Source organism: Sciurus vulgaris (genome assembly GCF_902686455.1).
Source record: "Sciurus vulgaris genome assembly, chromosome: 9".
NCBI classification, from domain to species: Eukaryota; Metazoa; Chordata; class Mammalia; order Rodentia; family Sciuridae; genus Sciurus; species Sciurus vulgaris.
This window is the reverse complement of record NC_136469.1, coordinates 17,522,960-17,538,403: the sequence shown is the minus strand read 5'-3', so window position 1 is coordinate 17,538,403 and position 15,444 is coordinate 17,522,960.

Below are 15,444 nucleotides of genomic sequence, written 5' to 3'. Positions count from 1 at the left end.
AGCTATGGTCTAAGTAAAAGTAGCAAACTACCAGATTATGTGGTTATAATAAATTTTTTAAAAAGACTTTTTGAAAGTAGTGTTGCTTGAATAAATGCCAAGTGGTATTCTTTGGGCTAAATAATTCAAGAGGAATTTTTACCTATGATCACTTGACAATATCAATATTCTTCTTAAGTAATTTGTATTAAATTATCTTTTGAATAATTATCATTTGTCTTTTCCCTCATGTTTTTAGGATTTAATACATTAGTAAAATAGTACATTTGATTTGATTATTTGCTTTGATCTCCAAATAAGAAGGCATGAGTTTGTGTGAGTGTATGTGTATAATGGAGCTTCATAGAACTTTATGGCCTACTTGAATAGGTCTACTTATGTAGCATCTTCATGTCTCAGTAGCAGAAATGAGATGACATTACTGTTCTGGGGAATACCTGTAAAAAGCAGATAATCTGCTTCCTTTCATGATATGTGTCACTCTTACCTTGTGCCTTCAGTGTTTTCTTTTTCTTTAAGTTATTAGGTGTCCAAGAATATAAAGGATTTAAACTATCTTATTACTATCAATAGTTGTATGAATATATGGTTATAAAAATATAAACCATGGTTGAAAATTAATTTTAGAAAAATAACTAAATTTTATAAAGAGCTTTAAATCTAGAAATACTTTGTCAATAAACTTTCACAAATTTGTAAATCAATATTAGAACTTACTACCAAATGCATTTTTAATATTTAGACTCCTGACCATTTTCATTCAGTCATGTCCTTCTTTCTTTCAACATACTATATCTTCTGCTTTTCTGCTTATTATTGATTATTTTATCCCACTACTAATTCTTTACTTGTCTCTATTCCTTCTCACTTAAAGCCATCCCAAATCTCTCTGTCTTTATTCTCTTTTAAAAATAATTGTCATTTATGGAATATTTACTATGTGCCAAATAATGTCCTAAGCATATATGTACTACATGCATGTTAATTCATTTAACCTTCGCAACCATCTTGAGAGGCAGATATCTCTACCAGTGAAAAATCTTTACCTGCTAACGATAGTTTTAGCAGTTATTCATAGCATTACTGTAAAGACCTTCATAAGCAAATAGCTCCCTTGTAGAATTTTCCCTAATTTCCTGGGTGTTTTTACCTCAAAGCAGTAAAAATGGAGTAAGATATCAATTTGCTTAAAATTAGCTTATTCTTACATAGTGTTAACTGAATTAGGTTTCAGTTAAAATATTTTTTATGTATTGACTCAGTCTGCACAGCAAGTTCTTTGAAGTGCATATTATTTTTATTTGTATTGCATTCGAGGACACTGAGGCACTCTTGATTAAAACGTCTTCCCCAAGTTCACGCAGGCGGAGTGGTACTTGAACCCCAGCTGCCAGGATCAGAGTTGAGGCGTTCAGCCCCCACACTCGACTTGCCCTCGGGATAAGGAGGTTATATTCACCTTCTTGTCTTGTGGGTCAGCCCAACTCTTTTCAAAGAGAAAAGATTGCAAGCTCCCACAATGCTGTTTAGTGATTTATAAATGTGCAATTTCGTCTTAGAATTTAGACATATTTCCCACAAGTAGGCCCTGAGGAATTATAAGACGCCTGTTTGCAAGCTACATAGTGTTTTTAAAATTCTGACCACATCTTGAGTTAGGAAATATGGATTTAAAGTAAATAAATTCTCTGCAATCTTTGTCAGTCAACCTTGAGACTGACTGGCTGAATAAATATGTTAAATTACCATTTTTATAAGCAATATAAAAAGTGACTGTTAACAGTTTGGAAAAGTCAAACAATCCCTGCAGTGGTAGCAACGGCACGTCTGGGTTTGATTTGAGACTAACTCCCTTTCAGTGTCACCACACACAACCACCAAAGCCACACCACTGAGAGAGCACCCTGCTCCGGGCTGTCGGATCACCCTGCTCGACTGTGCCCATAACCACATGCTGGTTTCTGGCTTCATTTTACCGCGTTTACAAAGTTCATTTAACAAAGGCAAAGACAGCTAACCGAAGACATTCTATTTAATTTCTTTTTTTTTTCTCTTTACCTATATGGGATATAAATTATATCAGCATTAAGCCATGTTCCTTAGGTGTAATTTAGTGAGTGGGTTTAAGTGTTTTTTTTTTTTTTTAATCAAGTCTGATTTCAAGAGAAAAATGAGGTGTGAATTTTTCAAAACGATTGAAAAAACTCAAAAGAAGACTGAGATTTATTGTAAAAACAAAGTTCAATTATGTTTAGAAGAATTAAAAGGTGACTTCCTAATAGACAAAGTTGTTATGATGCTTTATTTAACTGATGAAATATAATCAGTTTTCTTCAGGAACTCGGTCTGCTTTTTGAAAGAAAGTGTTTGAATAAGTTATTTTAACAGTATCTTTTCCATTTACAATGACTCAATCATATCCATATTAAAATACATTATTCATCCATATTAAGCATTGATTTGTATTTTGTTACACTCACAATTTCAGAATAAACTTATTTTAAAGAATAACAATCTTAATTGTACAGGGAAGAAGTATTTTGACTTTTAGATAACTGGTATTATGGAAAAATTTAAATGTATTAATCAAATGTAACATCTAAAGAGCACAGGTTTTAAATACCTAGGGATTGATTTTTATAGCATATAGTTTTTATTGCTTCCTGATGTTTGAAGAAACAAGCTTTTATCTCAATATTTTTCTTTAAGCTTTATTATAATTTTTAAAATATTTTAATTATTTTAAGTGGTACATATAAATCGTAAATATACTGTATGGGGGGTAATGTTCAAATCAGGATAAACATATCTATCTCTTAGAATATTTATCATTTCTTTAAGGTAAAGACATTCAACCTTACTGTATTTGGAATCTACTCTCACTGAAAAAATGGTGACTGCTATGGAGTATAATTTCGTAAATTATTCATTAATTCTTCACTTTACAGAGATTATATTAGTCTCTTTAGATTTTTTAGTATGCCTTAAAATCATATGTAACCGCATAAACCTATAAAATGGAACATTCTGTGAATTTGAAGATAGATGAACTGAGTTAGCACTGAAAGTACTGGTAAACTCATGTCATAGATAAGCACCATACTGTCATGCCATGTGCTTATAGTGGTTAAGGTTCATGTGGGAGATTCATGGGTTTGCTCCTAGGCAAGTGGCTTCTTTCCTCTAAGACATCTATACGTAGGGACTGATAATAGCACCTCTCCCGTATGGTTGCTAAAGTTATTACACATAATAAATGAAAAGTGCTTTGCACACATGGAAGAGCCCTATAAATGTTAGATTTTATTATTAAAAAGTTAAGAGAATATCAGAGACTGTAAAATTATGACCTTTAACCTGTGTTTTGGGAAGAAATTACCTGGAACCTTTGTTATTGGAATAGGAGAGCTCAGCATTAAGCTGGGTTTTGCTGGCATTATAAATGATTTATGAAATCATCACAAAAGGAACTTTTAAAATTATTACTGTGCTACCTACATTATTACCTACATATGTTTTAATGTTGGATCATTTTGAAAAGAAGAATTTATGGATGAAATCCAACTATTATTTATTTGAATCTAATATCCCCTTGAAATAGTTTTGATTGTCTTAATTGGTTCTTTATGAAGTTCAGAGAAGGAAAAAATGAATCTGGAGGCTAAATGTAACAAAACCTAATTTTACATTTAATATGAGTTATGATGATGTATTCTAATACTACCATTAATTAATTTTAGTTTTAGGAACATACAGCAGTTCTTCGGGGTTGTCAGTATAATGATTTAAATTTTCTTATAATAATTTGGGCACTATATTCATTGTTGCTATGGACCAAATGTTTGTGTCCTCTTAAAATTGATATGTTCCAAATCCCCATTGTGTTGATATTTGGAAATTGGGTTATTGGAAGGAAATTTGGGGTAGATTAGGCCATAATTACCAATGATGGGATGAATGTTCATTTAAAGAGAAGGAAACACCACATCTGGCTCTTTCTTGCGCACACCAAAGAAAGGCCATATTGAAGATAATCAGAAGGAAAGTTCTCACCAAGACTCCAAGCACGTTGTTGCCCTGATCTCAGACTTCTGACCTCCAGAACTGTGAGAAAGAAACGTTCACTGTTGAAAACACTAGTCTATGGAATTTACCATAGCAGCCTGAATAGACTTAACACAATTGGGAAGGGCCAAAATGAATATAAAATGATATTATAATTTTAAACACAATGACACCAGGTCTTTTTATTTTGCCTAGTAGTGAGGCTGTTACTTTTTTATTTATTTATTTTTATTGTAAACAAATGGGATACAATTTCTTTCTCTGTACATGAAGTAGAGGCATACCATTTGTGTAATCATACATTTACATAGGGTAATAGTTTTTGATTCATTCTGTTATTTTTTCCTTCCCCCCCACCCCTCCTACCCCTCTTTTCCCTCTATACAGTCCTTCCTTCCTCCATTCTTGCCCCCCTCCCACACCCCATTAAGTGTCATCATCCGCTCATCAGCGAGATCATTCATCTTTTGGTTTTTTGAGATTGGCTTATCTCACTTAGCATGATATTCTCCAATTTCATTCATTTGCCTGCAAATGCCATAATTTTATTATTTTTTATGCCTGAGTAATATTCCATTGTATATATATATATCACAGTTTCTTTATCCATTCATCAATTGAAGGGCATCTAGGTTGGTTCCACAATCTGGCTATTGTGCACCTGTGAACATTGATGTGGTTGTATCTCTGTAGTATGCTGATTTTAAGTCCTTTGGGTATAGGCCAAGGAGTGGGATAGCTGGGTCAAATAGTGGTTCCATTCCAAGTTTTCGAAGGAATCTCCACACTGCTTTCCAGAGTGGCTGCACTCATTTGCAGCCCCACCAGCAATGTATGAGTGTACCTTTTTCCCCACATCCTCGCCAACACCTGTTGTTGCTCGTATTCTTGATAATCACCATTCTAATTGGGGTGAGATGGAATCTTAGGGTAGTTTTGATTTGCATTTGAGGCTGTTACTTTATAAGGAGCCTTGTCCTCAGAGCTACTTTATTTGATGTACTCTGATAATGTGAACTATTAGAGATCAATCTATCTAGATATAAGTATTAACTAAAACTATGGATTTAAATCAAAATTACATATGTGATTTATCTATAGGACTCTGAAAATAATACTGAAGATAATACCTTTTTATATCTAATATTTATGAATTAGTTTATATTTAATTTTAATATTTGTCACTTGGCAAATCTTAATGCTTATCATAAGAAAATCAATCAAAAAATTTCAAACCACATAGCAAATGTTCAGGTTACTCTTTTATTTTTTTGAGGTGGGGTGATTACCAGGGATCTAATCCAGTGGTGCCTAACTACTGAACCACATCCCTAGGTAGGTTTTTAAATATTTATTTATTTATTTATTTATTTTGAGACAGGACCTCCCTAAGTTACCTAGGGCCTCATTTAGTTGCTGAGGCTGGCTTTGAACTTGGGTTTCTTCTGCCTCAGCCTCCCAAACCTTTGAGATTGCAGGTATGCATAACTGTAACTGACTTCAAGTTACTTTTTAGAACACTTGAGCTTACGCAAAATTTATTACCCACATTTAATGAAACATTTCATTCCAGAAAATAAGATATTGAAACACTGAGTGATTGAGAAAGTCAAGAGTAGAATCTGGGCGGCAGTCAAATAGAAAGAAATAAAAGGATTCTAATTATCTAGTTGATATGTCCAATATATAAAATATAATTATTAATTTATGCAATAAAATAATGTTACCAGACTGCTTTATTCTTATCAACAATTAAAATGAATCATCAGAGAGGCAAATTAAAAACTTCAAGTTGTTGTAGAATCAAAGAATCTATATAACAACTTCTTTCCTTGTGACTCTGCCTAAGATTGATACATACTGATCCCACTCTTGATTCTCTGTAACTACAAAAGAGAAATATCATAACTTGGATAGGATCTGATTACCTGACATATAAAATATTTTGAAGATTGCCATTCTTCTATTTTTTTACAATGCATATCTTAAGTTGTAACTAGTTCTACATTAGGAAAGAATCTTATGTTATTTTTAAAATGTGATTTTTTTCTGGCCTAACCTTTTCACTTAGAGTCATTTGTAGTGAGGTTATGATGAAATTCTTTCAATATAATGGATACTTGGAGTCATTCCAAAGCATGTTATATGACTTCAGTATACAATTAAGAAAGCTATATTTGAAATTTTGAGTAGGGTATGTAAAGGATGTGCAAAATCTTATTTCAATATGAACACAGTTTCTAAACAAAACCATATGTTTCTGGCAGACCTTGGATAGTATTTAAAATCTGTTGGCTACAATATTACATTCCTACTGAAAATGTTAATTTCTTCTCTTTAAAATGTCTGACTCAGAAAAAATATTACTTTCATAAATGGTATTTTATCAGATCATACCAATAAAAGGGGAAATTATTGAAGAATGAAAGAATTTTTGTAGTTTTAGCATGTTATTGAAAGAATGAAATGCAATGAATATAAAAGAGTTAAAGATGTCGGAACCCCACCCTCTATCATGGGGGAAGTTTGACTGACACTTGGTTGTCCATTATGCAGACTGAATTTTCACAGGTTGTAGCCAGAGATAAACAGTCTGTTCTAAGGAAATATGAAATTGAAGAATTTGTAATGACAACTCAATTAAGGAAAACCTTATGAAATCCTAGGAAGACCAAGAACACAAACTCTGCCTATGAAGCTAGAAGTCAAACCCAGTGAGAGTGTGGATCCAATAGTTTGAACCAAGTTAGAATCCCAGTAAATGTTAAAGTGGGTTTAGAACCAGTAGGTATACGGAAATTGTCACAGACAGCCTAAGGTGATCTGTGATTCTCTTGCTGCTCTGATATTCGAATGTCTTGGGCAGAAGGAAGGACGGGAACTACTAGTAGGAGGAAAACAGGTTCATATAATGGAGCAGGCAGTGGTGCTCACATGGAATGGGCTTCTTAGAGACACTCACTGTCTTCCAAAGTTGGAGAAAAGATGTAGGGACGAATGAAAAGAAGAGAAACATTTATAAAATGTGAATATACTTACAATAGATAGAAAAACAGTGGGGTAGGGGGTGAGGAATATGGAAGTCATATCAACAACTCACATTCAACTTTAGGCCAACTAAAATAACTGAATACACATGTATTTTTTTCTATGTATTATTGACTTGGATATGGGTTTTGAGGGAGAAAATGGCAAAAATTCTCCAATGGTCTTTGTCTCAGCAATTTAGGAAATGGTGAGGACAGTTACTGAGAAGTATTATTCTAACAACACTAGAAGCATGGTTTGATAAACCCTGGAAGTCCCTGAGGTCCTTTAAATGTACTTGTGAAATCAAAATCACTTTCCTAATGGTTCTGAAACATCACATGCTTTTTAAATTCTCATTGTCTCATGAGTATTAGTGGAATTTTCCAGAGACATTACCTTGTGTATATTGCTCCTGTTTTGGCCTTTTTCTTGGGTGGGTTACAGCTTTCTTATGGAATTAGAATGAAAACTTAGAAGTGTTCAACCACAAAAATACACATATTACTATTCTGTTTCCAAACAGAGCAATTAAACCAGCACATGGACTAATCTACTGATGAGGTCGGAACCCTCATCATGCATAAGAGTCCCATCTTGGAATCTTGCTGTACTGAGGATCATAGTTTCTAACATGTGAACTTCTTGGTGGGCATTCCAGATATAGACAAATAATTAGCTTAAAGCACAAGATGTGAAGTAAGTCTGTGAGGGTCATTGAAGGGCTACACCACGTTCCTGGGAGTGTGCCATATGCATATGAATAACTGCATATACTGAAGGAAATGTTTATGTTGAAAAGTGAGCTGAGAAGGCCCTGCACTCCCTTTGCCTGTTAATCTTGAGACTGAAAAAAGAAAGTGAAGGCTAAGATAACATTATGAACTGCCTGGATGAGAACGGAAGCATGCCCCAGGGCACCTACAGAGCCCCTTGGCAAAGTCTAGGAGGCTTACTGGTTTCAGGTGCTAGGGCAATCTCTGTCCAATCATTAGCTTACTGAGAAAACTAAACCAGTTTCAGTGGTCAAACATAAGAAATAATTGGAATCTTACAGAGTTGCTTCAGATATTTCACTAAACAACAGCAAACAGCAAAAACAGCAAATCCTGATGGGGAGCAAACATCTGATTGCCAGTGTCACCAGAGTTTCCGGTCATCAGCAAAACTTTGAGAGGTGTTTAAAGAAACAATGAACTATGGTCAATACATAATAAAAAGGAGTCAGTGAAAACAGTCCCTAGAAAATCTACTTTGGGTTTCCCAGAAAGCTACTAAACCATTCATTTTGAATTGTTCAAAAGCAAAAGGACCAATTAAAGGAAAGTAGCAGGAAGGTATTTTATCCAAAAAGAATGTAATAAAGAGATATAAATTATACAATAAAATCAAACAGATATTCTGGCATTAAATGACTAATTTAAAATTTTTCTAGAGGCTATCAAGAGTAGATGTGAATAGACAGAAGTGTCAGCAAACTTGAAGACAGATCAATTAACCTTATCAGTCTAAGGAACAGAAAAAAATTAAGTGAACTGTCTCAAAGACCTGTGAGACACCACAAAATATACCAACACGTGAAAGAGTTCTTGAAAGAGAAAAGAGATTTTTAGTTATTGGTCTTCTTTGTGTGTGTGTGTGTGAGTGTGTGTGTGTAACCAGGGATTGAACGATTCAGGTGATAACATTAGAAAAAATAAGGGCCAAAAAGTTTCAAAATGTGATAAAAAATATTTATCTGAAAAGTTCAACAACCTTCAAATAGTATAAACTCAAAAAAGGTCAAATTCATAAGAGCTAAAACTAGCAAACTCTTAGACGAAAACATAAACATAAATCTTAGTGATATCTTTGTTTTGCACAATAGTTTCTTAGATGCAATGCCTAAACCACACCCACCCCCCAAACACACATGTATGCATACACACACATGAAAATAGACACACTTTGACTTCATTAAATCAAAAACGCTTGTGTATCAAAGAATACTATCAAAAAGTGAAAGGAAACTCTCAACATGAGAAAATATTTGCAAATCATATGTCTGATAAAAGTTTAATGTATAAAATATAAAGGAGACCCTTAACAACTAAACAGTTAAAAGACGAATAACTATGCTGGGTGTGGTGGTTCATGACTGTAATCCCAGTGGCTAAGGAGGCTCAGGCAGGAGGATCACAAGTTCAAAGCCAGCCTCAGCAACTTATCGAGGCCCTAAGCAAGAGACCCTGCCTCTAAATAAGATATTAAAAGGGCTGGGGATGTGGTTCAATGGTTAAGTGCCCCTGGGTTCAATCCCCGGTTCCAAAAACAAAAAAGACAACTGAAAGTGGTCGAGAGATTTGAATAGACATTTCTCCAACATGAAATGCCCAATATAATTAGTCAATGAGGCAATTCAAAATAAAATTATGATGAGATCCTCCTTCGTGCACACTAGTATTGTTGTAATAAAAAAAGACAGAAAACAAGTGTTGGCAAGGATGTGAATGAAAGTGTCTCTTGTATATGCAAGTGGGAATATAGATCATGTATCTATTTGCCATAAGACAGTTTGACAGTTTCTCAGGAGGTTAAACATGGAGATACTACCTGACCCAGTAATTTCACTTCTGGGTATAATAGAAGATAACTAAAACACATAATTTGCATACAATGTTCACAGCAGCATTATTTATAATAGAAAAAAAAATGGAAACAATTCAAGTACGGATCAAGTGAAGAAAGGATAAACAACACGTGGCTTATCCATATGATGGTCTATTATTTAGCTGCATAGTTTAATCTTTTAACTTAGGCTGTATAGTGTTCTATCCATTTGCAAATAAATAAAAACTAAAACTGACCAAAACCTTTATCTTACAGCGTATACAAACATTATGCAAAAAACCTCATGGTGAATCATGGATGTATCTGTAAAATCTAAAACTGTAAAGCTTTTAGAATCAACTATAGAAGAAAGATCTTTGGAAATGTCGGTTAAGTGGAGTTTTCTTATATAAGACACAAATAGCATTAAATATAAAATAAAAACTGATTCTGATTAATAAAAATTAAAATCTTTTCCAAAGTCACTATTAATAAAGTAAGCCACAATTTGGGAGAAAATATTTGTAAAGTGTATTTCTGACTAAGTTCTTTTATATTTACTAAAGAATTTCTACAACTCAAATACCTCTCAGGTAGTGAGGCCTCCCTTTCTAATCACTGTGTGGTGTAAGAACCAGACGTGTCTTTAGCATGCAGCAGGTAGATGGAAGGTATTAAAAATCCTGGGCCTGGCCACATTCTCTGTTATAATAATGTGCATCCTGTTCCAAATCCTGATTCAGATTTACTACAGCATCTCAGTTCTCCTCAAGACAGAAAAGATGGGTCTATAAATTTGAATTGTATCCTAGCAGGCACCATTAATACTGCATCCATCTTGGAAAGGCGACCGTGTGGCTTAGTTGGTGCAGTACCTCCCAGGGAATGATTGTTATCCTGTCTTAATTTCTAATAGAGCCCCTTCTGTTTCATATTTTATCAGTTTAATAGTAATTTGATAAACAACTATTTCTGAAAAGAACTATTCAGGTAAACCAGGTAGGAAAAATTAGAGGATAAATAGTAGGGGCTACTTTATTCTTTGTTCACAGAACTCTCACTGGTACAGTCTTTATCATCATCATGATCATCATGATCATCAGAGCTTGGTTTAAAAGAGCTGAGGTGCTTGAAATGTAAAAGTGCATTGGAAGTACTGAAAGAGGCTATGTCCAAACTATTTATCTAAAAGTCATTCTCTTCCTTCCATATATCATGAGACTGTCGTAAGGATAATAGGGTTGTGGTGAGAGTTGACCCCAGGTCCTCCCATAAGCTAAAGTTAGGAGGAAATGGAAATTATGAGTCTTTCAGAAGGTCTTCCAGAAACAGTGTAGAGGAGCAGAGGGAAAGGTAAGCAGAGCCTGGAGGCTCTTGCCTTGGGGAAAGAGGAGCGAGTTGGTGCCCCAGGACTTCCTATGGTTGGATTTTGTGATCTGTCCTGTGTGTGTGTGTGTGTGTGTGTGTGTGTGTGTGTGTGTGTGTGTGTTTTGGCAAGAACACTTAACCTTGATTTAATGCAAATTGCTCACAAAAATGAAGGAGGAGGGATCAAGACTGAATCCTATTTTCATTATTGACATGAACTGGCTTGACATTCACATATCCTAAGTGGGCCCTGTCTATACACCAGCGAGAACAAAATGAAGTGAAGAGCGCTCGAGAATTCTGCACTGCGAAAGAATTCCCCCTGCACACAAAGGAATGAAATATGAAAGAGAGACATTCCTTCCCTTTAGGAAATAAACAAACTACACTTTCCAGCATTTACTTGAATTACATGCTTTCATCTAAAGGACTGACCTTCCCCTTCTCCTTATCATTATTTTTAAAAATTTTTTAATTTTTAAAAAAATTTTTACTGACTCCCTTTTGATTCATTGTACACCATGGGGGTACATCTTTTCCTTTCTATGGTTGTGCACGATGTAGACTAATACCATTCATGTAATCATACATGTACATAGGGTAATGATGTCTCTCTCATTCCACCATCTTTCCTACCCTCACCCCTCCCTCTCCTTTTCCTCTACGTAATCTAACCTCCTTTCCTTATGCTAGTTTCCATGGGTTTCATATCTTAACAACCAAATATTCCCCGACTAAATCTACTAAGGCAGTTTATCCACTCAATAAAACAATCCTCAGTTCACCTCAAACTTCATAAAATTTCTTTGACAAAAACATAGCATTAGACTTATCCTTCACTTCAGTCCTAATTACTACATTACATTTAAGCTTCGAGATGTGTTTTCTTCCCACATTTTTAAAAAATTACAAGTGTTTGGGAAGAATTTTCTTTTTGTCTTTCAGAATAAATCTGTAGTACCTAGATAACCTAAACATACTGTCATTGATCTAAAGATCTTCCAAATGATTACTTTTATACACATGCACATATGTATATGTGTGCATACATCTACACGTGTATTCAGCAAGCAGATTTTCAGAATTCTGCTATGTTACTTGCTAGTGGTACAACTCATTTTTCTCTTCCTAGTTTTCTCTTGCTACAAAGTTTTATGCTTTAAAGATTGCCCAGCTAATGCAGCACTTGCTGGGAAGTTGAGGTATTATCTGTGCAGTTTAAATATTTATGAATAAAAAGAAACTACAAGCTGAAGGCTATGCCATTTATGAAAGCTTTAATGGATGTAGTTTAGCCCAAACTGAAACCTGTTTGGGGAGCACAACTGCATTTGTTTAATGATACATGAAAATATTACTCTGCATTTGGCACAGCATCAGCAAGTAATTGGAAAGCAGAAAATGCCTAACTGTAGTTGGTGAGACTTTTACTGCTGGGAGAAAAACTGCTATGATTATAGCAGAAGACTATGTTAGCTAAATAACTGTGCTTCTGGGGCTTAAGTGCAGGGAATATTATTGCACATATGTCATGACAATGCAGTCTCTGTCTTATTAAGTGTGGGTTTTGTCCCACGTGGGCAGTGGTAAGCAAATATTGGATAGCATTGGCACTTGGCAGTGACACCTGCAAAACACAGACGTCATTGGCAAATGTTGTGCTTATTCTAATTCAGAACCATGTCTGCTTCTAATGAGACTTCTGAGAAACAGTGGGGCGGTGGGTGTTCACGGCTTCCAACTAGACCCGGGAGAACAGGGAGACAAGCATGTAGGGAGGTGGTTCTGGAGCCTCTGTGTTGGTTTCAGTGACACACATCCTGTCTACCCACCCCACCTCCTTCTTCTCTGTTCCTTTCCTTGAGAGGCAAAGACAGAGTCAGGCTCAGTGAGTCTCAGTGATAGGTTCTGAGTGTGGATAATTGCAAGTCGCATCTGATTAAATTTACTATTGTGGGTTTGTGTGTGAGTGGCAAGGGGAGACATTACAGAGAGAAGAAAGTCAGGATTGCCCTGCAGTGGGCGAAGGGCAAGAAGTATTGAGTGGGATTTCCTGTCCAGTCTAAGTGGAGGGGTTACCTCCGTGGAACCCCTTCTAATTAGCTGAGAGAAACAGTGTCAAAGTGCGTCAGTTAGAAGAGCTATGTCCGCTCATCTGACGCTGTCAGCTTCCAGTCTTCTGGTCCAAGTTGGGAAACAGGTAGTTCACTACCAAACCTGCATCCTGGATACAATCCTAATTCTAAAACTCATCTTAATCCTCCAGTAATCAAAAGTTTAGTGTGTAATAAATATTGATTTTAATTTAATCTATCCAAGTATAAAAAAATCTGTAGATTGTGATATAGGTATCACAATATATAAATATATATATTTATAAACACAAGCTGTCATTTTCATTTTAAAATTCAGTATTATATAAAGAAAAATTGAAAAGTTATGCATGCACATACTTTTGAAATTCAAATAATCCTGCAAGGTTGAAAAATAATGCAGAAGTTCTCTCTTCTTTCTTCCCATAGTAATTTTCATCTGCCTTCACCTACCTTTACCTCTAGAAGCAGCCATTCAACTGCTTTAGCTCTTTGATTTGTTTACCTCCCAAACATATTAGTTGCCACTGCGGGCTGATTCTTTTTTTTAACTGTACTATCTTCTCACTTGACAGACAAAGATTTACTGTTACAGGAATCCTTCATTCACCCACCACATCTACATATCTCTCATCTTCTCAGCTCTATGGGAATTTTAGTTTAATCAATAATCAGTATTTTTCTTATTATGTTTTTACAAATATTATCATAATATACTTCAAGGTTTGTCTGTGTCAAATTGTGTATTATGATAGTATTTTTTTCTTATAAACCTATTGATTTCCCTTAGTTTAATGGTTGCCTCATTTTTTCTTTTTCTATACTCAGATTATTCCCTAACCTTTCTCTGAAGTACAAATCTTCCCTTCATACATTCAAACATATTAGACATCCTCTTTCTTTTTCTTCCTTCTTTCTTTTCTTCCTCCTCTCTTCTCCCCTTCCCTCCTCTTCTCTCCTCTCCTGTCCCTTCTTTTCTCCCCCTTCCCTTCTTTGACCTTCATTTTATTTTTAAAAAACATATAAAATCATGAAGAACTAACATTGTTCAGACATGTTTAAATACACACACACGCGCACACACACATGCACACACATGGGAAACACCACTGAAGAGCCAGGATACTTCTGAAGTCAAAAAACAAAAACAAGGGAGAAAGCATACGTGGGCGACCCATTGTAAGTTGGGGAGGGACAGACATTTATAGTTAACGGTAATATTCTGTCTCTTAAACTGGATAGTGGAGTTGTGGGCAGGACACACATTCTGAGTTGGAGAGGGACAGACATTTACAGTTAATGGTAATGTTCTGTCTCTTAAACTGGATGGTGAAGTGTTCTTTATACCTTACCACATTTTATAACTACTAAATATTTAATAATAGCTATTTTAAAAAGTCAATGTTCCCTTTCTCCTCCTCCATTTTATCCTTCCCATTAGATGACCACTTTTATTTAAGATGATTATTTTGGTATTTAATTTATGTCTTATCGTAGTTTTGGAAAAACCCATTGTGGTATGTGAGAACCTGCTGCCAAGGGAGGAAGAGGCTTGAGATGATTCAAGACCGCACAGTGTGTAATTTGCTGTGGATTTACAGATGACTGCGTGTTTTGGACAGCAGTAAGAAAGGAAGATCCCTGTACGTCAAGGCAGGAGGAACGGGTTTTTATGCTGAGGTAGACAGGAGAAGACCTTTGCCAACCAGACATTACCTGTCTGTTCCCAAGACTATTGACATGTCCCATGTCAGTTAACAACAACAACAAAAACTGTCCAGGCATCAGTGGCCAGCACTACCTGCCTGAGGACAATCAATGGTTTAGGATGTGTGCCAGGATCACCTGGCAGGGAAAATGGCAGTTATGGTAATGTCTCACTGGATCCCTGTGGTAGTGTGTTTGTATTGTATTGCTGCTTCTTGACAATCTTATTTTGAAAACTTTATTGGTGGATCACTAGAAAAGATTTGATTACCTTTTTTCCTTTTCTACACTATACACGTAGGAACAATCTTTCTATTAGCCCTTGATTTGTTTCGGTATGGCTGTTTTTTCTGGGTACTCAGTGAATTCAAGTAAATAATTTTCAACAGTTTCCTAAATGTTCTCCTAAGATGTTCAGACACATGGAAGGATCTAGCAACTTCATCTTGCTTTAGGAATCTTTGCTGAATCTTTTAACCTCCTTCCGTCTGACCTGATTTACCTCTGATCCTGTGCCCAGATGTTGTCCTGGGATATTCCCTCTTTTTTCTCTTCTCTCACTTGTTGACTCTCCTTATTCTATTTTCTTCTGTCT